Genomic DNA, 25720 nt, shown 5'->3' with positions numbered 1-25720 from the left:
CACTTTGTCCGTCAGCGACTTTTGTAAACCCATTTATAAGCGCGATGGGTGACAACACATTCAGAGGACAAAATGAGGATCCTTTTTTGCAATATTCGTGGGAGAATCCTTAATTGAAAATTCGTGATCATACCATCGCAAACAGCTCATGTTGAGCTGTGGCCTCCAACACAATCTACCTACATTCACCCTTACCTTCTGCAACTCCCCTCCTGACCCCAGTCCTCTCAAGCAGACCTAAATAATAATAATACAACAGTGACATATGACTTTATTTCACTCATGTACATAATAAATAGCACGCAATGAGCATCACGTACAGTAAAATGAGATAATGCACCGCCGACAAGCACTTTCTTTTGGTGTAATTGCCATCAAACACATATGGCATCACAGGTAGACTAAAATATCTAAGCATCGAGGCAAGTTTATGCACAGGAAAATTCATTATTACAAAAATATCAAAATCAGTTCAAAATAACAAAATACAGATCATTGTAACAAAATATTTTATGGATATTAAAATTGCTTATCAAAACGATCCCTAATCCAGTGTTTTATAGCCCTTTCTAACCCAGACCTGTTTCTGGAAGAAATCAAATTTCAAGATTTTTCATTTTGAAAAATTAAAAATTTTGGACCCAATCATAATTATTGTGGCAGCTAATATTTCATCATTACAATTTACACCAAAAAATAATGCGTAGTTCAGATATTTCCTAAATAGATCATAAAATGTATACATTTTTGATGATGCTTAGAGGCAGCATTGGGTTACAATGGGTTAAAGCACTTCCTATATGATGTTAGGCCCTCAGTACAGTTTGCAAACTTCAGCATTTGTCCTTATTCTCCACTCTCCTGCATCTGTCACAGCACCATATATTCTTCTGAGAATCTTTCTCTCCCAAACTCTGATTCTCTATCTCCCTCTGTGGTGCTGCAGTGTCCGTGTTTCAGAGCTCCTTGAGCGTTGACAGGTCTCAGTAGGTACTGACTCACAAAGAACTATTTTTATACTTTTTGGAACATCTATTGGTCTAAGCAGCCAGATCTGAAACAGAAAATAATTTTAAGAAACCTTTGAAAAACATGGAAGGGACAATGGCCAGATATCAGCTGAATATTGAAAAAAAGACTATGATATCAGTATGCAGCAAAAGAAAGGAGGCTAGGACAAATATAGAACTTGGAAAACATAATTTCGAAGAGGAGGAAGAGTTTTGTTAACTACGAAGCTGAATTACCAACGATTGACGAAGCAAGAAAGAAATAGTCAGTAGAATAGCGTAGAAGAAGAGGGCTTTCTGCAAAAAGAAGAATCTTCTTACTGCTGAAAATACAAGCCAGTCTTAGAAGGACAGGTGGAAGGGAAGAAGGGCAAGGGACGGCCCCGAATGAGTTAAAATAGGACAAAGGGTTATAAATGATGTAAAAGAGAAGAAATACGTTACTGTGGAAAAGAAAGCGGATAGGAGAGAGGAATGGAGAGCTGCGTTAAACCAATCTTAGGATTATTACTAAACGGACTTATTACTATTACTATAAATAGACTGCAGTGCACAATAGCATTTAATGTCCATGCATAAAATATGCTGTCCTAAAATCCGTGTTCATAGTCGGTCAGCTGAGTTTATTTGGTCATGAGGGCAGGTGTCACGATTTAACGCGCACGGAATCGATGAAAAGATTACAATTATCATCTGATTTTGCTCTACGGAAGTGAGAGAAAGGCCGTTAGTTATCAGAGCAAGGATGCGAATCGAGATTAAACTTCTATGGAGCATTTCTGAGCTTATGCATTGTCACTGGACATGCAGAGAAACCAAGTATATCAATCAAGCATGGTTGGAAGACGGATATATTTAGTATCCAAGTTTTCAGTTGGGCATAAAATTTATTGGAGTTTTCGGCTAAACGCTTTGGGAGGGTTAAGGTAGTGGGCTATTTGAGTGAGTTGCGAGCATGATTTGGCCGTCTCGTAACAAAATATTATTGTTTGTTTATATTTTAAATCGACAAAATATAATATCATATTTCCGCCAATCTTACTATCAAGAACGCTTTTAAACCTTGTTTCTGAGATAAAAATTGTCGATTTCGTTATTTTGCTAAATACATTGCTGAGGTACTCCGGGAAATGGCAAAAACGCTTTGAGAGGGTTAAGTTAGCGGGCTATTTGAGTGAGTGTGGAGCATGATTTGGCCCTCACTTACTGTTCAGTTCCCCACCGACGATTCAGTTACTTTACCGTAGAAGATGAGTAATACGTGCAGATTTGAAATGAAGCTTCTAGGCTCCGGTGAGTGACGTACCAGTATTAGTGCCGATAAAATTTTCATTGGTTTTTAACGGACACCTTGCAAGTGAAATGCTAGTCTTCACGAAATTCTGTCTTTTGGGAGTGGCTTGCAGTACTGTGAATGTACCCCTCACCCAGATCAGCCTTTCCTCATGTTAGTTTGCAAACTTCCGATTTTCTGATAAATATTGTTATTACCTCATTCAGGTTGGCTACATCTTGTTGTACTGATTTTTACAATTTATTTGGGATTCTGAAACGTATTGATTTTTTTCTAGAAGTGAAAAATTGTATGCATCATATTAAAGAATACCTACGAAAGGATATCTGAAATCACGAGTGAAGAAATTAATTAGAATTTGAAGATAACAATGATTTGTGAGCTCAGATGATATAGGCTACAATAAAGACTATATGAGGTTGAATGTTAGAGATAAGAATTTATTGCTCATCCATTCGTCTTCTCAATTCTTTAGTGGCTCCAGGAGAAAGTCGACTTAACGTAGTTTTCCAGATGATTGGGATAGTGAGACGCCCAACGCCAAATATTTAGTGCTGCGAATATGCTGAGATAAAGTTCCCACCCCACTCTTTTCCGCGCATCAACATTGGTTTTGTACTTTGTGTAACAATGAAAATGCTTCCCCTTGGCAACGAAAATCTTTGCAATCTAAACGATATATCCGCGCCATAAAAGCTAGCCTTCCATGCAAAACCAAGGAAATTCAAAATCTCTGATGGCAACCAACCTTAGCATAGTGACTCCTTAAACAGCACAAAGAAAAAATACAATTTAAACGAGTGTTAATTCAAAACGAGTGACATTAAATCGATTTCTCCCTGCAATTTGATGCATTAATATTTGTGATCTTTGTTCTGAAGACTCACCTCGAAATTTAATAATAGCCAGAGTACATGTAATGGAACACTAAGCAATCGATTTAAGCAGCAAAAGCGTACGCTTACTACTGAGTTAATGGCGTTAATTCGAAGAGGGTGGTGCCCTGATTCACTTTCCCTACCCTCGTCCTCGCCGACGCTCATTCGCAACCTCCCCACCCTACACACCAGCCACCCTTCCTTTCTTTCTCGTCCGACCACGCGTAAATCGAAACTCACCCCTCAGACTTCGTGATGCACTGCGGCTCAAACTCAGTTCGACACTTTTTGACTCTGCCTTGAGCCATTCCTGCCAGGCAACACCCCCTACACCCCTTAGCGATTCCCCATCCTCCAATAAGTAAAAAGCAGTTCACTGCTTTTCCCTTTAGTCTTCATTCTGCCACAGTGAAGTCCGAGTCCTAATGCTGTTCGACTGGTGGTGAGAGATGAATGGTCTGTTGCTAAAGATTCGAGGTAGGCTTTTACTCATACCTATTATTCTATGAGTTTATGCATATTAAATAACTGTGCATTGCGCGTTAGGTACAAAATTATAATGTACCATTTGCCAATAAGGTATATTAAAAATTAATGTAGTTTCTGCAACACGTATTTTTGGGATTAGACGCTCTAGATCCCGTAGCAAAGGCTGGTTACGCGATGCATTACTACGTACTATCTATAAGAATGCATATGTAAGTGAAAATTCACCTCTTAACCTCCCATATTTTACGAATATATGATAAGAATATTGTAACTCTTCCAATTTGATTCACAAATTCGCACAAGTTTCCTTTCTTTAAAACTCTTCAAAAATATACATGCACCTATAATAGGTTATCTATAATAAAAACAGGTTTTAAATAGTGGGTTAAATTTGTATACATTGCATCCATTTCCGCTGTTACCATTCCTTCTTTTTTAATGTAGATAGATGTGTAGTGTCGTCGGTGTAATTTATTGTTGAGATATAGATTTAGGACCATTTTTTTATTTCCAGATTTCACGAGAAAAGAGCGAACAATGCAAGTAATCATTTGATTGGATGAAATAACGGACTTAAAGACGAGCTTCTATCGCTCCCTTTCAAGCCATCTGCAACACACTGTCCGCAGAATGCGAGCCTTAAGGATATGATGTGAATATTTCTAGTGTGTTACCCAATGGCAGGAGCGATTGCTTATCTACTAGTAGTTGTACAGTGAAGTGAAAGTGTCAACTTTTCGCGGAAAAATTCATAGTCAGTTGTGTGTTGAATGTGAAGTGCAGGTGAATGTGCGTATTTTGTGGAATCGCCGATGGACAGCTGAGCTCTGCCGCCGATGGACATGCCATCGAATGAGAGGTAAGCAGCCTTCTTCTCTTGCACTCGATGTGAAGCTTAAACATATTTAGAGACTATTATTGGAAACCAAAAGAGATGTTGGACTCAATTTTTTTGACGAGGATGTGAATTATTTTATACAAGACGGCGTCTTTTGGAAAACGTAAAGTTTTCTGTGATATTTGGCTTTAGTGTTTGAAATTGTGCAATCGTGGGTTAGAGTTGAAAAATGCAATTCAAAAAGTAATTTAATAGGTATTAAATGCAATATTTTCCTCATTATTCTTTGTAAAAAGACACTAATTGCTATAAGTTCCATTTATTTGAAATACGGTGTCATGGAGTGAGTAATAATATCCGAAATCATATATTTTCAGCTCAAAAAGATTCAGAAGTCATGCGTAATTCTCAACGGTTAAACGGTTGGTTAAAATTAAAAGAACGGTCAATTCTTAAATTCAAAAGGTTTTATGCATACTGTGTTGACATTTGATGAGTTTAAATTGGACGACAGAGCATAGAACTGAATCACAGCATGAAAAGAAGTGTGTTAACGTGAGGAACGCATTTAGTTGGGGGAAATAGATAAGTTTCTCCCCTCTCCCCACTGTGCCCTCATAACATTGACGGGCTAGCACATTTGAGGCAGTGATGTCGGCCGCTGACCCTGTTTGACCGGGTCTTTGTTCAATTTCACCGACAATGGCGATAGGTGGATGGTTTTCTAAGGCCTAAGATACATGCCCCATCTTTCTACCTAATGTCTTAGTACAAGAGGATGTTAATTATTTTACACCATGCAGCGTAATTTTGAAAATGTATATTTTGTTAAACCTGGCTTTAGTGTTTATTTTGTGATGTCGAGGGATTGAATTAAAAAATACAATTTCCAGATTAGTTCAATTGGCGGTGTTAATACCATATGTATATCCTATACTTCGGTATGACATTATGAAAACTAACGTTAGGTCACGGCTCTATTGACTACTTCACTTTGTTTTCCCAAAATAAATCCCTCATTCCTTTCTTCTTCATGCGCTCAACAGAAATTTGATATATCGTAAGCGTTTCGGAACAGAAGTAAAATCTGAGAAAATGCACTACGTATATTTTTTCTTATATTACGGCTCAGTTTGCGCTAGAATATTCAACTAGGCAAAGCTCTCCATCCGTTAGCCTCATGCTTCAAGGTTTAAATACCTCTACATATGTTCTCTCTTCCGCTCAATTTTACGATGACTAATATGACTGCTTTATGCAATACTGATAAGCAAACCTTGCAGGCCCAGCCGCTTTCGTGTTACCGGGGAAAATTTAGCAACATTCTCATGCGAAAATATGTTTATCTAAACCCATGAACTCGTTTAATAACCGTGAGTAACAGAAAACCAATTTTGTGGGGATAACTACGTTATGAATTTGGCGAGCTTTAGTGCTGAAATAATTTAAAATATGTCCAGAGTACTTTTTCTATCCGTATGCACGCACTCCAATGTCGAAAATTGGATTTTTCTCAATGTTAAAGGTTTCCCTTATATTTTACGCCTATACAGCACCTCAGAATGTCCAACAAGCAGAGCTCTTAATGGCGCCTAGATTGCACTACAATTGTACGGTGACTATATATTACAGTGACTATATATAGGAAATATATCCAAAATTTGTAACTATTTTAATAAAGTATGTTGAAACTAATTTATTATGCCATTTTTAATACGATCAATCAATATTAAAGGCACTGACTTTATATAAAAGGTATCAATTTTTGTCATGAAAAACTGTTCAGTTCAGATGATAAAATGACATTACTTACCTCGAGAACGAATCGACGGAGACTAGACTGCATTCACGGAGAGAAATCGTATCCATCAGAAGCTCCTTACATTTTTCTTGAAGTATTACCTTTCGTAGGTAAATTATATCTGGAGTGGATGATATAGTCTCCAATGTTACTCGTAATAAATCACTCTGCATCCCATTTCGTAATCCAACGACGGCATCAGCCTACTCCCCTCTGCAACGGTTCAAGTTTATCTCGGAAACGAATCTGCGAATAAACAGAAAAAATAGAAACTAGTGAGTTTTTATTAAATTTCACTCATGAGTCATCAAAGTTCTCATGAAAGAGTAATGGAATAACTATTCAGACTGCAGACAGTCTCTCATTATAACATGTTCCATTTGCCTTTTGATCAATGCCATTAGAATTTTAATATTCGCCGCCATTAAAAGTTCTTTATTGGCACCGATGATGTTTTTATACTTATAATTGAATAATTCATAAGATAAGCGATAGTTTACTTGTGTCATATGGGATTAAATGAGCAATTGAATATCGGGGAGGAATTATGAAAGTGACAAATAAAAAACACAGCATTAAATCATGCAATTAATATAATATTCCGAAGTTATTAAATGCAAATATTTATCGCGACGCACTACATATGTGCGATGGAGAAACAGTCGGTACAATCACTAAGCAATGAATTCGAGCCTTGAAATCAATGTAAACTACTTTATGCTAAATGTTGCTTCCCTGCAATTTTGATGTCTTCAAAATTAAATCCTCAATGGCTTTTACACATCGATGGCCACACGAACAGAATTGGTAATTGTAATTTAATATTGTTTACAGGGGAGCATTTTCATGCACCAATGCGAACACTGCTTTGATTTACGTTTTTGTACTTATTTCACTGTCCTTATCGTTCCTAAACTCCGCTATATCTATTCGCAATGTCATGTTAATTCGCAATCAATAATTTAACGTAATTAGCCATGTTGCAGATGGATATTTATGCACTCGTATAGTCCTGATCAGAGCAAAATTACAGTTACACCTTCTGTACATAACTTTGTAATGTCAATAACATATTTTCACGTACCTTGTTTAATACCGCTGCTCCTTTCTTCGTATTACTGTTGATGGACTCTATTTATCGCTCTCTATTCTCGTTCCCACGGAATGAGACCGTGACTTCAATGAGCGAATAAACGGCTGACCCAGTCCCGGCAAATATTTTAAAACTTGCACAAATACGATCTTCCCGAAAGGACGGTTGGTGAGGGAATGGGGGTGTGTTGCGGAGTGGGGGAGGGGAAGTGCTGGATTGGGAGTAACAGTTGAATGCAGCCGGCAGCTGAAGATCGGTTGACTGCTCTATTTCTATTGACGCCTGTTTGACGTCATCTGCACTCGTACTGACCTTCGCATATGGTTCGAATATTCTGGAATATTTTTCCACGCGTATTGTGGCCGTTGGCTATTTGCGAAACTTCGGGCTATGTATGCAGGGCCATCTTTACGACAAATCTTTTTTTTCCCTCGCAGAAATGGTTTTACGTGGGATATAGTTTTTTGTAATTACGTGGATTACCACAATTTATTAAGTCATTATATTGGATATAATTTCAAGTAATCTAACATGTACGATCTTTAAGCGGTTTTAAGGCTTTTAATTGCTTTATTAAGAAAACGGTTTGAATTTATCGTGACGTCACAGCTATACGTCATCAGGCTGAGTGTGTCCCTCCCCCTGGACTTCATTTCGCGGCAAGCTGTCTTGGGATTAAGAGGTGAGTACCTAACCCTTATATTTTGGTGACACGTTTCACGCCATTATCCATGTAATTATTTTCAATTTTCTTAAGTCGAGGGCCCAATCGCAAATACGATTTATTCGAAATTATTAATTAATAGTAATAAGAGTGATTATAATTTTGAAAAACCAATTTTAAATTTCAACAAATGATACCGTAAGGGGAACGTATCTATGTTAAAATTAGCGTGGTGTTTTTAAGAACGTCAGTAAAAAGGGAAACATTTTCTCGGTTTTAACTCCTCGTGATTTTTTTCTCAACACAGGATTTCGAATCAAAATAATTTCTTCTGTTACAAGTATTTCGGCAGTGGACCAGGTTTAATTAAGTATTCGTTGCCTAAGAGATTTAATGTGACCATTACTCTATCATTAGGCTGGTTTAATCCTCCTTTAATGTGTGCGTATGTAATAGTTTTCGAGTGTAACATGTGTTACTTCTGATTAATTGCATTGTGATCTGGACTGTTTGCATTTGAAGAATGTAGGTGAGCTGTGAGTAGTTTTATCATTTTGCTTATCGTATTTCAGCCACGTGTGTTTCAAATGTAACGTTAATTTTGCTAGACCTACAATCTTTATGGCTAGCATGTGGCTTACATTTAGTAATCCGGTAACTTCCACTTACCTTTTTACGAAGTCAAACAGATGCATTTAATCGCTGTGACCGTTAATGCTAATATAAGTTGCTGGATAGTTTATCATACTTGCCGCACTGTTTCGCTGGTGATTATGAGAGCATTGATGTGTCAAATTATGTCGCAATGATTTCTTCATTTGCCAATCATCCGCCTTCATTCAACCTTAATGCATCCTTTTTTTTTGGCCCTTCACTATTGTGAGTTATTCTGTCAATACTTTCTAATACCTGTTTTAAAAACTTTGTATATTGTTTCGTTTTACGTAATTGCAATCTGAAAATTTCGTTACGATGTTCCAAATATGCTATATTTCTAACTTTTCTGAATTGTGCGTAAACATTCCACTCTGTAACCGCTCTATAAAAATTGGTAACTGCATTTGATGACCTATGCTCCCAATATACGAACGAATGAGGCAACATTGGTGCTCCACATTGGATATAATGCAATTCATTCGGCAATTCCTTTCTTTCAAACGTTTCTCTGTCGAGGTCGTTCTGCATGAACTTCTGATGTAGCCTCTCATTGCATCACCATCCTTAAGCAATGCTTCATGTTGACTATATTTTTTTTTATGCTTCAAATATTTCATCCTCTAATGCGATTTTCTTTTCAATTCTTTTAAGGTTTTCCACTGATATTGATGTAGTGGATCAATTCCGTGAAATGGGTGGTGTTTTGTGGGGAGGTGCGATGACGTTGCATAAATGGGAAGCTTGGGGAAAATATGGTGAGTCAATATTATTCAATTTATGAAAAATGTTTTATGCATCTTTAAAAATTCCCATTCACCGATCTTCTGTTCCTTTTATGCGTAACTTTTCAACTACTGGCTGACAAAACCCTAAATAGTTCGAAAAAATGATTTCTTCTTTAATAGTCATTATTAAATTAACAATTTTTCATTATTTATTAGATGCCAGTTGGGTTTTATGTTATGAAAAATCAAATATATGATGGGCTTAATACTTCGTGACGATTATTCTTAACTTGGAAATCGCGAGGAATTCACAAGGAACTCTACTCAGAATGGGAAGTAACTGTTTTCGTAGGTCACGTTAAAATTTAGTGATTACAATTCGATATAGTCTAATGATGTCTCGTGGAGAGCGATGCAACATCTTAAATGATTTAACCTTTTATTACCACCCATCCCATGCGCAATTCGATTTGTGTCGCATGCCGTTATTGACTTATAAAAGTTATCTGAGGCGTGTATGAGCCTGCAAAATAAGCGTCAAATGAGTAGGTTTTTGCGCAATTGTTATAAATAAATATAAGACTTTGTTATGTAGATTTGTGGTAATTTCAAGAGGAATTCAGTTTTTAAAGATAATTATCATTCTTTGAACCAAGTCATCGAGAATTGTGACCCTAAATACTTTTGCAAGCCGTAAATCTGTTCATCATCATCATTAGTCAACAATCCTAAGATTGGTTTGACGCAGCTCTCCATTCCTCTCTCCTATCCGCTAGCCTTTTAATAGTAATATAATCCGTCCCTTTTTCATCCTTCATAACCTGTACTATATTTAACTCATTCGGGGCCGTCCCTTGCCCTTCTTCCCTTCCACCTGTCCTTCTACGATTGTCTTCTAAGTTGTCCCATGCTTCTCCATTTGGTTTTTAGAAGACTTCTTTTTCCTCCTAATATTGTTTGCACTTCCTCATTACCGAATCGCTCGATCCATTTTATTATCCGTCCATTCATCATTCTTCGGTAGCACCACATTTCGAATGCTTCCACTCTTGACTTCTCTGCTGCTGTCAACGTCCAAGCCTCTCTTCCAAAGAGGAACCTACTCCATTGGAAGAATATTTTCCTTACTTCTATGCTCTATAGCTTCCTCTCTTTGTAGAAAGCCCTCTTCGCCTGCGCTATGCTAAGTACTGACTATTTCTTTCTTACTTCGTCAATCGTTGGTAATTCGGCTTCCCAGATAAGAAACCTCTTTCAACTCTTCAAGGTTATACTTTCCTTGGTTAATGTTTGTCTTAGCCTCCTCTATTTTGATGCATACTAATATCTTAGTCTATTTTTGTTGATTTCTGGCTGATATTTGGCCATTGCCCTTGCCATATTTGTCAAAGTCTTCTTCAAATACACCTGTCTCGGGATATGTGGTCAGAAAATCGCAGCATACTAATTTTTTCTCTATGGATATTGACATTCAATGATTTCTCCTTGATTTCATTGATGGCATCCTCGATGTAAACATTAAAAATTACGGGGGATAGGGCACTTCCTCACACCACTTTTCCTATTATTGCTTCTGCACTGTTGGGGCCACTCTGCTCTGCGTTCTATTCTCCTGTAGATGAATCTCGTCAGTATCTTCGACCCATGTGTCGCCAGGGAGATGACTCTAAGATTTTATTACTTACTTTACTTCTCTGCTCTCGTATTTGGGAATAGGAATGGTGTTCTTTTCGAAGTCACTAGGGATATCTCATGATGACTATATCGGAGATGGTTTTGTACAGTTTATTTAATCTTTTTTCCTACGTTTTTATGAAGACCTGCTACTGTATCACCTATTCCTGGGTCCTCATTCTTTCTGAGGTCTCTTATTACAGCGTCAAATGCCGATCTTAAGATGTTGGCTCCCTAGTTAACCTTTTCCACTTCATTTTTTTCATCGATATTTTTTTTGCTGAGTTTGCTTCCGTTCTATGACTCCACGAGGTATGGTTTCCATCTCTTTGCTTTGTTCTTCGTTTTCAGTTAGAATATTTCCATACTTGTCCCTAATGTTATTACATCTTTTACACCGCTCCTTGAAATAGTTCCTCACTATTCTATAGGCCGCTTCCGCTTTCCTTCGTGCGAGGTTATTTTTTTCATACTCACATAGTTTCATTATCCACGCTTTCCTCACTTTGCGACTAATGCCGTTCCTTACTCTCTAGTAGCAAGCCTGTCCTTCCTCAGTATTCGCAATCTTATACTTTCTCCGTTATTCAAAGGGGTCTAGGACTTGATCCATTATCCATGGATCTTTCTAGGCAAATTTTCTCCTTCCTAGAACTTCTCTAGCGGCCTTTTGAAACTTACTTTTGATATTTTCTAGCTGTTCTACACTGATTTCCCTGTCTGATCTAATCCTATCTTGCTCTCCGCTACTTGGCGAAAGGACTTTAAATTTTTTTAGCTCCCTTAGTTTCTTTGATTGCCATGCGTTCTTCGCTAATTTATTTAGTTTCAGATGGCATTCCAGATTATGATCACTGTCGATATATGCCCCCGGGTAGCTTTTGTAGTCCTTCATGTGGTTTCTGAACCTCTGTTTCACTGAAATAGTTTAGTTGAAATTTTATTTTTTCTCCCGCCATACTCCTTCTATATCTCCCATATCTTTGCATATGTGTCTCGAACAATGTGTTGGCAACCACTGATTTGTGTTCTACGCAGAATTCCAGAAACCTCTCTCTTGTTTCATTTCGATTTTATTATCCATTTACATGGTCCACTTTTCTGATTATTCTTTCATCCTGACGGCGCGGCGTTCCAATCACCTAAAACAATGAGGTTTTCTTCACTCCTTACTTATTTGATACTTCCGTGATTTTTTTATAGACGTCATCTTTCTCATAGTCTGTCGCAGGTATGTAAACCGGTGCCACTACGGTATCTACCGGTTTAGTCTCTAACTTTACCATAATTATCCCCTCATTATACCGTAGGGGGCTTTTCACACGAATTCTGGCGCTTGTTATGAGCATAATCCCTATCCCTGCATTTTCGTTTAGAGATCTCGTACGCATAGTCCTACAGCCTCCACTTCAAAAGTCTCCCTCCTCAGGCCACTTCATTTCGATGATTCTTATAGCACGTCGAGGTTCAATCTTTGTATTTCCACCGAGAGGTTTTCTAGCCTACCACAGGTCGTAAGCAATATTACGTTCCATGTTCCTACCCTTATGACTTTATCACACTTGACCGATATACCCTCCCGGGTAACTTTATTTTGTAACTATATAGGTGCAGCGCAGGTTGTAAAACCGTATATATGGAATGAGCAAATCGCCCAGTTAGATTTACGTGATGAAATGATGCATAGGTTAATGACATAGACTCGTAAATGTCATAATTTCATATATTAATCTCGTTTAGCACTGAAGTTTAACTCATAAAATCCTTCATTGATGGATTAATATTTTTTTTTTACTAATTTGGTTCACATCAGGTTAGCACGCTATGAATGTAGTGGTGACTTGCTCTTATCACTAATTTTGATTGAAAATTAATCCAACCTTTCGGGTGGTAATGAATTCACGTGCTCACCAAGCCAACGGCTTTTTTCTATAGTTTTTCTTAAAGGTTGCAGTTATTTATTTCGCTGATCGGGAAGAGATGATGATCAATAATGTATGAGCATTCTTTAAGAACATAAAATTCTTGATTATTCGGAATTTTTCCCAAGAATCTTCTTTCATTTGGTTCACAATATAAATATGTATTGAGCCTCCCCCCAAAAAGTGTAAAACCCAATTAAAAATTGATCAAATGTCTAGCATAATACGACATTATATATGATTGGGTTGGAAGCCAAGGGGTACAAGTGATTTTTTTTCTCAACAGAGTTAGGTAAAGTTAACTGTTAGAATAAATACACAAAAACCTGGTTGCCAAGGGAAGCAAGTGAGTCTCTGTTCTCTGCTGACATCGATTGGAAAATCAAGTGCACTTCTAAATACTTCACTTGATCTCGTTAATTCTCTTTACCTAATTTCTGTACTTAACTCTGTATAGAAAAGAGAAATCACTGGTACCCATTGGCTTCCAACCCACTCATATTTATTTGAGATATCTCGTAGTTCTTCTAAGCCTCCAGCATTAATCTCATTCATCACGGAGCTGGTTCCGTAAATTTTGGTTTTGACTTATCTATAATTTTACTAATCCTTTTAGCAAAAGGTTTGCAAGATTTGAATCTGATGAGTTCTTGTTCTTATGAGCAATTTCGGGCGTATGAACTGACTGGAATTTTCTTTTCATTTCTTTCCAGAGTTTAATTAAGGGAAACCGTGTGTTCGCAACAGTGGAAAGTGTAAGGAGAATTTCAATTATTCAGAAAGGATGGAGAAAGAAAGAAATAATTATGAAGAAGAAAGGAAGAAATTGGACCTCAGTGAGATGAGAGGCTGATAGGCAGTGCATCAATTGGTGTTTTTGGTTAATGAGTGTCTTTTTGTGTGCAATGCTCTAGGTTTAAGGTCTTTTACACATGAATTTTACATTTACACACAATTGACACAAGGTATGAACCAAGATATTAAGGTGCACATGACGTCCATAAGTGACGAGTTCTTTGAATGAACACAATCTAAAGAGTCAAAATCGACTCGGAGGATAATGGATACTCAATGGTGAATTGGTTGCAACCAATCAGAGGTTATGGTAACTTATATCAGGTCACGTGAATGAAGAAACATAAGGTTGAGAAAATGATGAAAATAGTGCCAAAGAAATGGTACCAAAATGAATGCAAAATAAAAGGCCTTGAATAAAACGTTGGAATGGTTTATTTAGATTATTAGCTCATGAGCAATTGTAGGTAGGGGTGTGTGTGCTATGGTTTATTATTCTTGTGTTTTGATTTTTGCATTTTGGTTTTGTTTTGGGGTTGGTTGGGAGGGAAGTGTTATGCATATTTTTTTACCTGCGTACTAATCCTACCTCTCCACAGAATCAGTTCATCGCTGGATTTGAAGAAGAGAAGACGGAAGAGGATCGCAACAAGAAGACTCCGAAAGTGTTAGCCTTGATTTGGGCTGTTTGGGCCAAATAATTTGCGTAAAGTAAGGCTAGGCGATTATACGCGTGCGTTAATTTTAGTCTTTTGAACCAAGGTTTTTGTATGCACGCTAATCCATTGCAGCGTACAGGAGTGGGACTTTCACTTAGTTCAAGTGCAAAGATACCCCTTGTATGTTGTCGTGGAGTGTATGCGAGGCTTTGGGGATTTGTAGTGCAAGGGTGTTTTATTTTTTGTATGTACTCACTAATCCTACCTCTCCACAGAATGAATTCATCGCTGGATTTGAAGAAAAGAAGACAGAAGGCAAGTGAGTAAGAAGACAACGTAATGAAGACATCGATGTCACCACTGGATTTCAAGATCAGAAGAGAGCCTAATGAAGACGACCACATCACGAGGACAGTGAAAGTTTTAGCATTGATCTGGGTCATTAGGGCCAAAATATTAGCTTAACGTAAGGATAGACGCTAGGATTTGGGGATTTTTATTGCAAGGGTGTTTTATTCCATGCACATGTAGCTACTAACCCTACCTCTCCATAGTCGCAAGTCGACCCCGGATTGGAAGAGGAGAAACTGGAAAAGATAAACTCCCGTCTTCGAAGAATATAAATAGTTGGCGCCATCATAAGATAGTAAGATTATATTGCTTTTATAATTTATTTTCATGGTCGACTATCACTTTTAAATGTAAGACTATATTAATTTGGTAAAAGTAAGTGAGAAAGCAATGATTTTCTGTTAAATTTTAACTCAAATAAGAAAATGTTGGAAAAATATTTTACCCAATTAGTTTGACTGTTAGAGCAAAAATGAAATAATTAATATCTGTAAAATAATTTAGCAATATTATATTTTTAGTAAAAGCAATAGATATCATAATGTCTCTAACAAGCGAACTTATTTATTTTAGTACTAAATGCTATTAGCTCAGTCTTTGCAGAATTGCAATACAATGTGCCTTTAATAATATTCGCTTTTCTCTTCACAGTTGCAACTCACCCTCAGGAGTAAAGGAAAAGCTGGGTATTATAAGTACTTCTCTGAATTATGACGATACTAAGAACTGGACGCATTTACCTTAAGGTATGAATGAATTGAATTTATTTACATTTCCGCTGAAATATATGTTTAAGGTCTTGATATGACATTTAAAGACATTCCATTGATATATGAACGAAGAGCAAATCATTCTCGTAGATTTGGCTGACTATTACTCCTTCCGGTATGCCACTCTAATTAGAATCCAAAATTTGGTACTAATATAAATATCTAGCCCGTTATAGTAAAATATTCTTCTTTAAACGAAAATTTATGTTGAAAAGTCCATATTCCACTCATAATTTGGTATATAATTTCATGATGTACATTTTTTGAAATTGACACATGAAGGGAGCTTTTTCATAATCGTTTTCTAATCAAATGTAAATGAAAGCACATCAATCATCATCAATGCGGTTAGGGTTCCCATAAAATGGTTTGACGCAAATCTCCACTCACAATCAGTTCTCCTGTTCGCTAATCTTTTCTCATCTACATTTTTTCCTCTTTCCCCATCCTTCCTAACCTGCTCCACATATTGTATTGAAGCATAATTTAATTTAAGATAAATTGTTTCCTTGCTTTTATATGCTTTAATTTCCCGCTGTAAGTAGATGTATCTTTAGGTATGTAGCTCTCCTCACATGTGCTGTTCTACTAATAATGTCCTTCTTATTTCTTCCATCGATAGGTATTCTGCTTTCCAATCAACAAAATCCACTCCCCCCTTCAAGTTTTTGTACACTTATTTCATTATTTGTCATCACTATGAACATTAAAATCAATTGGATTCATATTAATTAATCCTTAATTGATATATTACGATGTTGTTTGTTCTTTTATCTTCAAATACTTTTCAACATTAAATTATAAATAAAAATTATAGCAAATTTAAATTATTATGAAATTACGTTACAGATGAAATCGGTGAAATGATGTATGCAGGCAGTCATTGTTGTAGAACTGAATATTAGAATGATTAACTACCTTAATGCTATAACTTAATATATTTTCACCTAAAATTAAGAATAAATTTATTCTGCTACCTTCAAATATCTAATGCAGCGTATAGTAAATGGATTAATCTGAATTGTATCATTCAAACCTGACTAGTCCTGTCTCCCGATATTTTTATGTTAAATAAATTTATCATACCGGATAGCAAACACAGTTGCGGTACCTAGTTAATTCCATTTTTAGTACTATTGATGCTCTATTTTGCAACAGGTGACACTGCTGAGAACTGCAGTTTCCTGGACAAGAGGTTCATCGTACTGTATCCCAAGATTGAAGAAATGGAGAGGAAGGCCTGCTGTCGTGTTATGTTCGTCAGTGGACTGTGGACTGTTTTTGTGTGCTTTTTATTGCGCTGTGATTTGTTGTTTGTATTTATTTATTGTAATATGTTGGTTTTTTTTACAGCACTTCGTAGAATTTAGGCAGGAGAGTAGGAATCGATCTACCAGGACGTTAGGTAGTGCCAACTTAGTTCTTAGGTCGTCAACATTCGTAGCTTATCTACCAGTAAGCCTTATCCCCGGTAAGATAATACTTAATTAGTTCTTAGGTCGTCGACAAAGGATCTTAGCGGGGAATATTATTTTTAGGTTCGGATTTTTGGACCTCGGTTGCCGCTGCGATGGGGACTTGTTTTGGTTTGAATCGTATTTGTGTGAATGCTGCATTTTGCTTGATGTGAGTGAGTGCGTCAGTGACTTAGTGTGCTTGCTATAGTAGTAGTACTAACACTAACTGTCCCTTCCTTCACTATCAGTCCCTCCCCAACCTCCTACCCCCTCAAACCCATACTGCTCCCTCTACGTGGGGAGGGGGAGTAACAGAGGAAAGTCTTTATGTACCGTTTAATTGATAATGTGACGCAATTATTTCTAGCTGCAAACTCATGGTGGCATGCGACTTTCCTCTGGCGAAAGCAGTGTGGTATTTAGTGTGATATCAAATTATGTGGATGTTCTCTGTACTTGGAATATATTTCAACATCTATGTATTGTGCCCTAGAGTGCTTCATGTAATCCAATACATCAAGTTTTGACGTTAAATTGGATTTCCAAATATTATTTTTCATTACTATCATTTTAAGAACGTTACTGCTGTGTTATTTAATTTATTATATTGTCCTCTTTAAAGAGTTAAACGAATTGAAAATGTATATTTAATTTTTATTTTCCAATGTAGCGGATTGCAACACCATAGATGATTTCAGTAATGCCCTTCTATATTTGCCATCAACGTTATTCTTCAGCACTTTGTAGCAACAATGATATTTATGAGCGTGAGTTTTTATACTCAACTTTTAGATTAATGTGGATGTGTTCCTGAGTGGTATCGTATTGGAATAAATATTTTTCGACCTTCTTATTTCTTATAATATTTTGTATTAAGTTGCACCTTGGGTTATATTATTAAAGATTTCAGGTTATGTGCTTTTCTATTTATTTTCGAAGATGACTTACTTCTGTTGCAACCATTAAACCATTCCGTGTTTTTATAAAAAAAACTGCAACACCTGCGTTCTTGATACTTATGCATTTTTAACTCTGCTGCTTTTTTCATGGAGTTGTTCAATCCATATTCTGTTTATTATTATTATCGAATTTCCACTCGACCATTTTTATACCTGGGAAAATGTTCATAAACATGTTTGCGCATGTGTGATTGATGACCTCGAGGGCGATAATGACGTAAACATACAAATTAAACGAAAATATGTTGAGATGACAGAAAATTTGAATTTTTTAAATCCTTACGTGGAAAAGAACTAAAAAAATGTTTATTAATATTATTTTTTATCACAAATTTATATTCCTCTCTCAGTGTATTTTGGACACTTTTATACGCTTTGCTACGCATTGCATTCTACTCTGCGGTGACTCACCCACCCTATTGAATAATGTCCTCCTTCTTCAGAAATGTGCCATAGTTATTATGCTAAACCTGCCCTGTAGAGAATCATGCAGAACTTAACAAAAGCCTAGCATAATCTTGTGACTGTATCCTAAACTTGGCACTCAGTGTAAAGCAAAACTTCGACCTTGTTGAATCCCATGCCAATATCCATAATCTTTCACCCACACTAGGGAACATTCATCGGAATATGATCTCTCATTATTTAAATTAAATAGTTCCTAAGCCAATTGTATTTTACTGTGCAATAATTTTACTGTTGTTCTCAAGTAATAAAAAGTGCGTAATGTACTTCAAACACTATCTCCTGGACTGTTTGTAATTCAGTGCATACTATAGTGTGGACGAACTCATTGAAGAGTGCAAATTGTCATCCATTCTTATGCATGTAAACCTTTGTATATATCTAGATTTTATTTGTATTGTTTGCGCGGTTATTCGCGTTAATAACGCCGCCTTTGGAAACAGCTACTACCCTGACCATTGTGCTGACGGTGGTGTGGTAGTATTGATACACGGGTTGAATTTGAAATTATTTTTGTGGAAAATTGCTCTTCATTGGAGTAATTCAACTATTTTTACAGCTTCTGAGAGTAAAGCGGACAAAGCAGGACATCATGAAGTGAATAACGTTATCAAAGGAGGCGTTCATGCATAGGATTTCCTGATGCATTGCTAATGAGAATATTGCTATGCTAGAATTTGAAGAAAATACTAGTGAAGAGTCTGATCTGGAGGGTAGTGCTACACAGTGCGGAAACATGGACTCTTTGGAAGGAGCAGATGGTAAGACTGGAGGTTTTTGAGATATGGGTGTGGAGGAAAATGGAAAAGGTGAAGTGGTTGGAGAGGAGGAGGAACGACGAAGTGCTGGACATGGTAGGTGAGGAGAGGCAGCTTTTAGATGAGATACGGAGGAGACAGAAGGTATGGATGGAGAGAGTACTATTTAGTGGGGCGGGGATGTTGAAGACAATGTTAGAGGGCAGAATGTTATATAAACGAGGGAGAGGAAGAAAAAAAATAGGGTATTTAGATAAAATGAAAAAGATTATGCTTTATTGTGTGTTTAAGAGGGATTTCCGGGTAAGGATGTGGCGACGGGCCGGCCTAACTCGCAACACTCCCCATGTTAACCAACTTTAAGTGGTATCCAGTACCCAGTTCATGGCATGTGCACCGCGCGCGTCCATCTTTGTAAACATTAGTTAGCTTCTTCTTCTCTTCAATGAGGTTTCCACCATCTTTCATACATTCGTCAGTTTCGGGTTGTTCTCATTGGTCCATACAGGAGGCCCGAGTCCTCTCATTGGTAAGTCATCCCTGGCATTTTCCTGTTTTGCATGAGTTGGATGGTTGGTATTTGTCTTCCCCGTTGACACTTTTCGTGGATTTTATAATCTGTATCGCCTCCCTAATGATGCGTGGATAGTACCTCTTCTCCTTGGCAGTTGCCTTTGGATTATCAAAGTCGACATTGAGAGTGGGTCCTGCCTGAGGTGCAGTTGTTAATTTTTTTGGTCCATTAGTGTTTTTGCAGCCGTAACTTCAGGGCTCTGAATTTATGCATTGCCACAGCACAGTTATTAACTTATTGTCCTCTGCATTGGGTTCCTGAGAGAACTCTTTCCTTTGCTTTTCATACAAGGCTGGCGATCTTATTTACTCAATTGAGTCTTGTCTCTATACTGTCGTCTACAAAGATGGACACTCGCATTGCACATGTAGTAAGCCTCTCCACCGAATCATCACGACAACGCTAAATGCTACTCAAAGATTACCATGAAAAGTTATTAAAAAGGGTAGTAAATCTCCAACGCTGTCAGTTGAACCATTCTGTGGGACATTCATGATGTGTTTGTTTTTATTTGATTCGAATTCTCGGCGATAGGTCTGACCGCAGTAAAATTATATTCCGCCGGAAGTAGGCCCGAATGCAGCCACTTACTTAGGTTCCCATGAACAGGTGTGGCTTACCATTCATCGCGTTTGATGTTTTCATACGCAAGTAAATTAACGTTTGCAGTTGCTACCCACTGGGTTGATATTGAATTACACAACCTATAGGTACTATTACCTAGCATAGTCGAGCCATAGACGCTCAAAATAAGCTCTTAACTCCGAATTCTTGGAAAATGAACCAATTCACTTGACATTTTATGAATAGTTAATGGATGAGTCTCCAAACATTGGTGACATATCACCAATTAATGCTTCTAAGGGGGATGGTACACCGATAAGGGGGATGGTACGATGGTAAGGGGGGGTGATTTTCTCCCCTTCTCTGGGATGGAAATTCTTTTTCTCGAAAAAATCTCAAAAATCGACCGAAGAACAAATTTATAGAGAAAGTGTAGTATAAAGTTTATATTTCCTTGAACAATTCTTTTTGAGTTGATCACAATGGAAACGATTTCAAACGTATTTTTGCGGAAATATCAAAATATACGTGTATCGTCTAAGAAAGAGTGATTTTCATAAATATACTAGAGTCAAAACGTATCAACAAAAACAACATAATAAAAAACTAGGGATCCTAAGCCACCTTTATTATCATAAAAAATGACTGAAAAATAAAATTAATTGTGATTGGTCGATGAGAATTTGATCTATTGATGAGAGTAAAAGTAAGTGGGCCTAACTGTGAGGGCAGAGCATGGTGGCGGAACGACCACGGTAATACTCAAATGCTCTCATTAATAGAATCCTCTCCCTGATGTGAGCTACACAGCTATCATGAAGTCAACGGGTGTGCAAATATCAGAGAGATCTGTATAATTCTCTCCCTTCCTTGTAAATAACTGTACCGCACCCGGGTGAACATATAGAGCGGAGAGTTAAGTTGATAATGGCCACAGAAGGCTGGTCATGGCACGCTGAAGCGAAACACAACCACTCACACTGCTGCTTAGCGGTGAGCAGTGGATCCAGTGGTCACCGCCAATTTAACGGAGAGCGGAACCTCCGAGTATAAAAATGTGCACCAAGGTTCTCAAAGTGAGTGCGCGGTAAACTCCGAAAAGTGTGAAAATCCACAAAAGGCGAACAGAGAGCGTTGTACATCTTTCACATGCATTGGGTTGGGAGCCATTGGGGCCTCTGGGATTACGTGCTAGGATTTAGCAGTTTAGATTCTTCATACGTATCAAGGAGAGTATCATTGCATATTTACCTTTGTACATTTTCGCCAGTAATATTTACGTAGTCGTTTCAAACAGGGTTACATTATATTTCTCGTCATTATCATCATCACTACCACTATGAAAAAATTGTATTAACCTGTTTCAAATTTTTATGCATTCTTATGCATTGCCATGGCAATACAACTTATACAATTTTTTCATAGGGGTAGTCAACAATGCTGAGATTGGTTTGACGCAGCTCTCCATTCCTCTCTCCTATCCACTAGCCTTTTCATAGCGACGTATTTCTTCTCTTTTTCATCCTTTGTAATCCTTTGTCCTATGTAACTCATTCGGGGCCGTCCCTTGCCCTTCTTCCCTTCAACCTGTCCTTCAACGATAGTCTTCATCAGGCCATCGTGCCTCATTATGTGGAGAATTAATTCGTCCCGTCTTCTCCTTAAAACTTTCAGACGAATTTTCTTTTCTCCCACTCTTCTTAGCAATTACTCATTATTTACTCGGTACATCCATGTTATCTTCATTTCTCGTTTGGTATGGCATTAGGTGTGGGCGACCGACAGTTGCGGTCATTTGCTGCGAGAGAGAAGGGTACGAAAGAAAGCGTGGAGAGAAACCCGAGGTCTGAATTAGCGTGCTCTTTAAAAAAAGGCGACAAAGGAACAATGGTTTGACGTCCCATGCGACGGACGGTGTGCTGAACTTTACTGAAATGAAGTGTTCTGCACAAAGCACTTCTCTTTGTGGAGAGAACTTAAGCAGGAACTTCGACCACTAGCGGAATTTGAGTCCGGACGCTTAGTATAGGATGGCAGTCCTCTAGCCATTCCACCAACATGATAACCTTATATTATTAGTCCTTTTAGATAACCTTATATCATAATAATTTATTTTGGTAATGGAATGGTCCATATCCATGGTAAACTAATGTTATCACTTTTTCTTTTAGAGCTGCGATTGGTTGAAGAAAACAGCCTTTAAACTTCGTTCGCGTTCCAAAGAACCTCGTTTTACCGAGTTGAAAAATGCCCTTTTCCAAGCTGAAACCGCCATAAATTACTGGGAGTAACGGAGCTGAGAATTTCGAAATGTAAAAAAATCCTCATAAAAAATCTTTGCCTGTGAGGTTGGTAAGCGTGCTTGTTGGATGTGCGAAATATCTAATAAATTATGCTCATCAAATGTCTCGCTGCGAAGAACCGAGAACAAAAAACGATCACGAGTTTTATGAATCATGTGGAAATGGCGTCGGATCATGAGCCATTTTTTGCAAGTTAGTATCGCAGTGCTTCGTAATTTTCCTTCTGCTGAAAATTGAAACGCCTCCGGATGAGTTTGATAAGATCTACCCGACCGATAAGAGTTAATTTTGAAATGATTTGTCCGAGAATGTGGATAAGTTCTTTGGTGTCTCTCAATAAATTAGCTTTTTTTTATTCGTAGGAAGGGAAATATCCTCCGCATATCGCGAAGCGTGTCTGTGATCGGGGTTGAATTATGCATGTGAAAGTAAACAAATTGACCATACGGCTACGTTGAATATGCCATTGACTTCTACTGCCTTAAAAACCTGAGGTTCGATACCTTAGTAGCCAGTGTTCTCATATTACACCCCTTTTAAAATTGGTGGTGAACACCCATGTGACCTTACAAGGGTTACGGTTAAATTTTATCGCAAACGAAAGTAATTCATTTTTTCGCGAGCACAGAAACCTAGGAAACATCATTTTCACCAAGATACATATTCAGACTTTTTTCTATCTTGAAATGTTCAACATATCCCATGTTGAGATCCTATAGAGTAATATAATATTTTGCGTTCGAACACATATTGATGGGTCGAAAGGTGAAAATAATGAAATTTGTTCTATAAATATTATCTAATTTTATTTAATGAAATCGCAAAACTTTTAATAGCTGAAATTTGGGACAAAAAATGACACACGATCACGGATTTTGATATATTACAAATGATAAACGGGGCAGTCTGTTTATCAAGTAGATGTCCATGGGGAAGTTTGGTGGTTATAGATTAAGCGATCTTGGCGGGAGATCTGTCGCTTTCTTTGAGGAAATTCCTTCACGTCTTTGACGCAGATGAGATGCCAATCCATTGGAATGCGCTGCGCTGTGATTCGCATGTTTTCATCTCCAGGTCTTGCCACCGCGTTCACTGTCGTCGTGTCGTGCATGCCATTTTAGGATGTCATGAAAAAATTAAAACAAAAGTTTGAAAACAGAGGTTTGTTTTAGGCTTAATCTGGTGGAATTAAACCTTGGTAGTAGCAATATAAAAGATAGTGGAAAATTTCACAAATAATTAATTTTGACCTAACCACCAGTTTGACTACCATTGTTGAATATAATTCTATCAAATTTTGCGTGGAATTGCTTGTAAGAGCTGCTCGGGCGGACCAGTAACCAATTAAGCATTTATTCTCTCTGACTTCTGGGAATTTTCACTAAAAAGCTTACGAAGAGATACTAAGGCTTGCAAGCACTTTTCAATCTTTGCTTGTATTCTATATTAATAGGCCAAGTATTTCTTACTCGGAGCAAACCATCTAATATACATTTCGACTTCAAAATTTACATTTATTTCCAAAGTAACTATTGTTTAAGCTATAATATGGGAATTATTTCCTTCTGTAGGATCTTTGAGACATTCATGAAGGGATATCACTCTAAAAATTGTTAGTTTTTAATTTGTTAGCCCCAAATGTGACCGTCAGAATGCAAAATGTGAAGTGATGCCACAGGCAGCTTGTAATTTTCTCGATATCCGAGTCGCCAACTCACAAACCTTGTTGATCATTCTCACGCATCGCAAAGCCATACAATGCTTTAAATCAACTTTTAGAATATGCAAAGAAAATACTGTTTGTTATACTCGTCAGTGGTTATTTACGAAATGGGCTTAGTTGCAGTGGTTTCTTCTCTATATGTGTGTATCTAAATTCCATCCGAAGACAGATGATTTTTTCCCCCGCAAATTTCAATAGAAAGGAAAGACGTCTCGGTAGCTTAACTGGTAAAAGTACTTGAAAGTACGAAAGCAATCGCAAATCGGGAGATCCTGGTTCGATTTCCGGTGGAGGCGAATGATTTCTTTCCTTGTCCTTTATCTTGGAAATTTGCGCACGATTTTCCCCCATTGAAATTTCTCACTTTGTATTAACTTGTGGATAACTTATTAAAGGTTTAACTATGGATTCACGTTTTTTTGCCAACCGTTAGTTAATCAAGCATCATAATTTTCATAGATTCCCTTAAACCCTGTCATTTGTGCAGTATGTGTACCAGCTTCTTTGTAGCATTGCCTCACATCTATATCTCAACTGATCACTTGCGTCTGATCAAGCTTTGGGACTTGGATGAGGTCTCGCAATACCAGCGTTGCAGCCGAGCCGATTTTCAGTTAAGAGCAAGACTTGTGTAACGTTGTGGAATACAGTCCCATGAGTTCGTCTGAGGTTTTAGCGCGCATTCAAATTGATCGGGCGACGGGTGTTTTGTGGGCATAAAGGAGACGTGATGAGTCACAAGTGAATACAAATAGCGAGCTTACCGCAACAGAACTCCGCAAGTAAGAGAGAGACCTTTCACTGATTGTTTGCATTCGCTGACGAGCAAATCGGTGGCGATTTCAACGACTGACGTGAAGCACGTAGTTATTCCTTGTCTCGCTTCCTGTGGATCTTCCGTTTAGACTGCGCAAATAGTGAAAAAAAAGTTTTGTTCTTATTTCATCATCATCACCTGCAGCCCTAGTGATGTTGGCCTTGGCTCCCTCTATTGCATGCCTCCATCCTTTCCTTCTTCTTGTCAAATAAATGGTTCGCGAAATTCACTCCGTGGAATGGTGACATGATAGATTCAAAAATTAACGTTGTTATATTCCACACAGTGATTATTGAAAACTTTACCGTTTTCGGCCTTTTCAGATCATGATCAGGAGGTAACAGAACATCTGTTAAATCTAGAATTCCGTTACCCCTTGATAATGACCTTAAAAGGCAGAAGCCATTGGAGTTTTGAATAAATACCGTGTGGAACATACCAACGTTTATTTTTGAATCTATCTTCATCTTGCTTTCTCCC

The 25720-nt window shown here is 37.6% G+C and overlaps 3 long non-coding RNA genes across 3 annotated transcripts; 2 read left to right on the top strand and 1 right to left on the bottom strand.

Annotated features, from left to right (window-relative positions):
* Positions 1–832: 832 nt before the first annotated feature.
* Positions 833–7553, bottom strand: LOC124169407. Its single transcript, XR_006867121.1, has 3 exons — positions 7395–7553; positions 6323–6556; positions 833–1040 (listed from the first exon to the last, which is right to left on the bottom strand). It is a non-coding gene; the product is annotated as an uncharacterized LOC124169407 (long non-coding RNA).
* Positions 3533–14256, top strand: LOC124169406. Its single transcript, XR_006867120.1, has 4 exons — positions 3533–3659; positions 4186–4530; positions 9376–9479; positions 13759–14256. It is a non-coding gene; the product is annotated as an uncharacterized LOC124169406 (long non-coding RNA).
* Positions 14257–14792: 536 nt separating this feature from the next.
* LOC124169832 lies at positions 14793–17065 on the top strand. The gene is made up of 3 exons (XR_006867252.1): positions 14793–15145; positions 15502–15596; positions 16779–17065. It is a non-coding gene; the product is annotated as an uncharacterized LOC124169832 (long non-coding RNA).
* Positions 17066–25720: the final 8655 nt, after the last annotated feature.

Source organism: Ischnura elegans, chromosome 12, assembly GCF_921293095.1.
Source record: "Ischnura elegans chromosome 12, ioIscEleg1.1, whole genome shotgun sequence".
NCBI lineage: Eukaryota > Metazoa > Arthropoda > Insecta > Odonata > Coenagrionidae > Ischnura > Ischnura elegans.
Note: the sequence above shows the minus strand (reverse complement) of the source record. Positions and strands in the feature narration are given on the sequence as shown.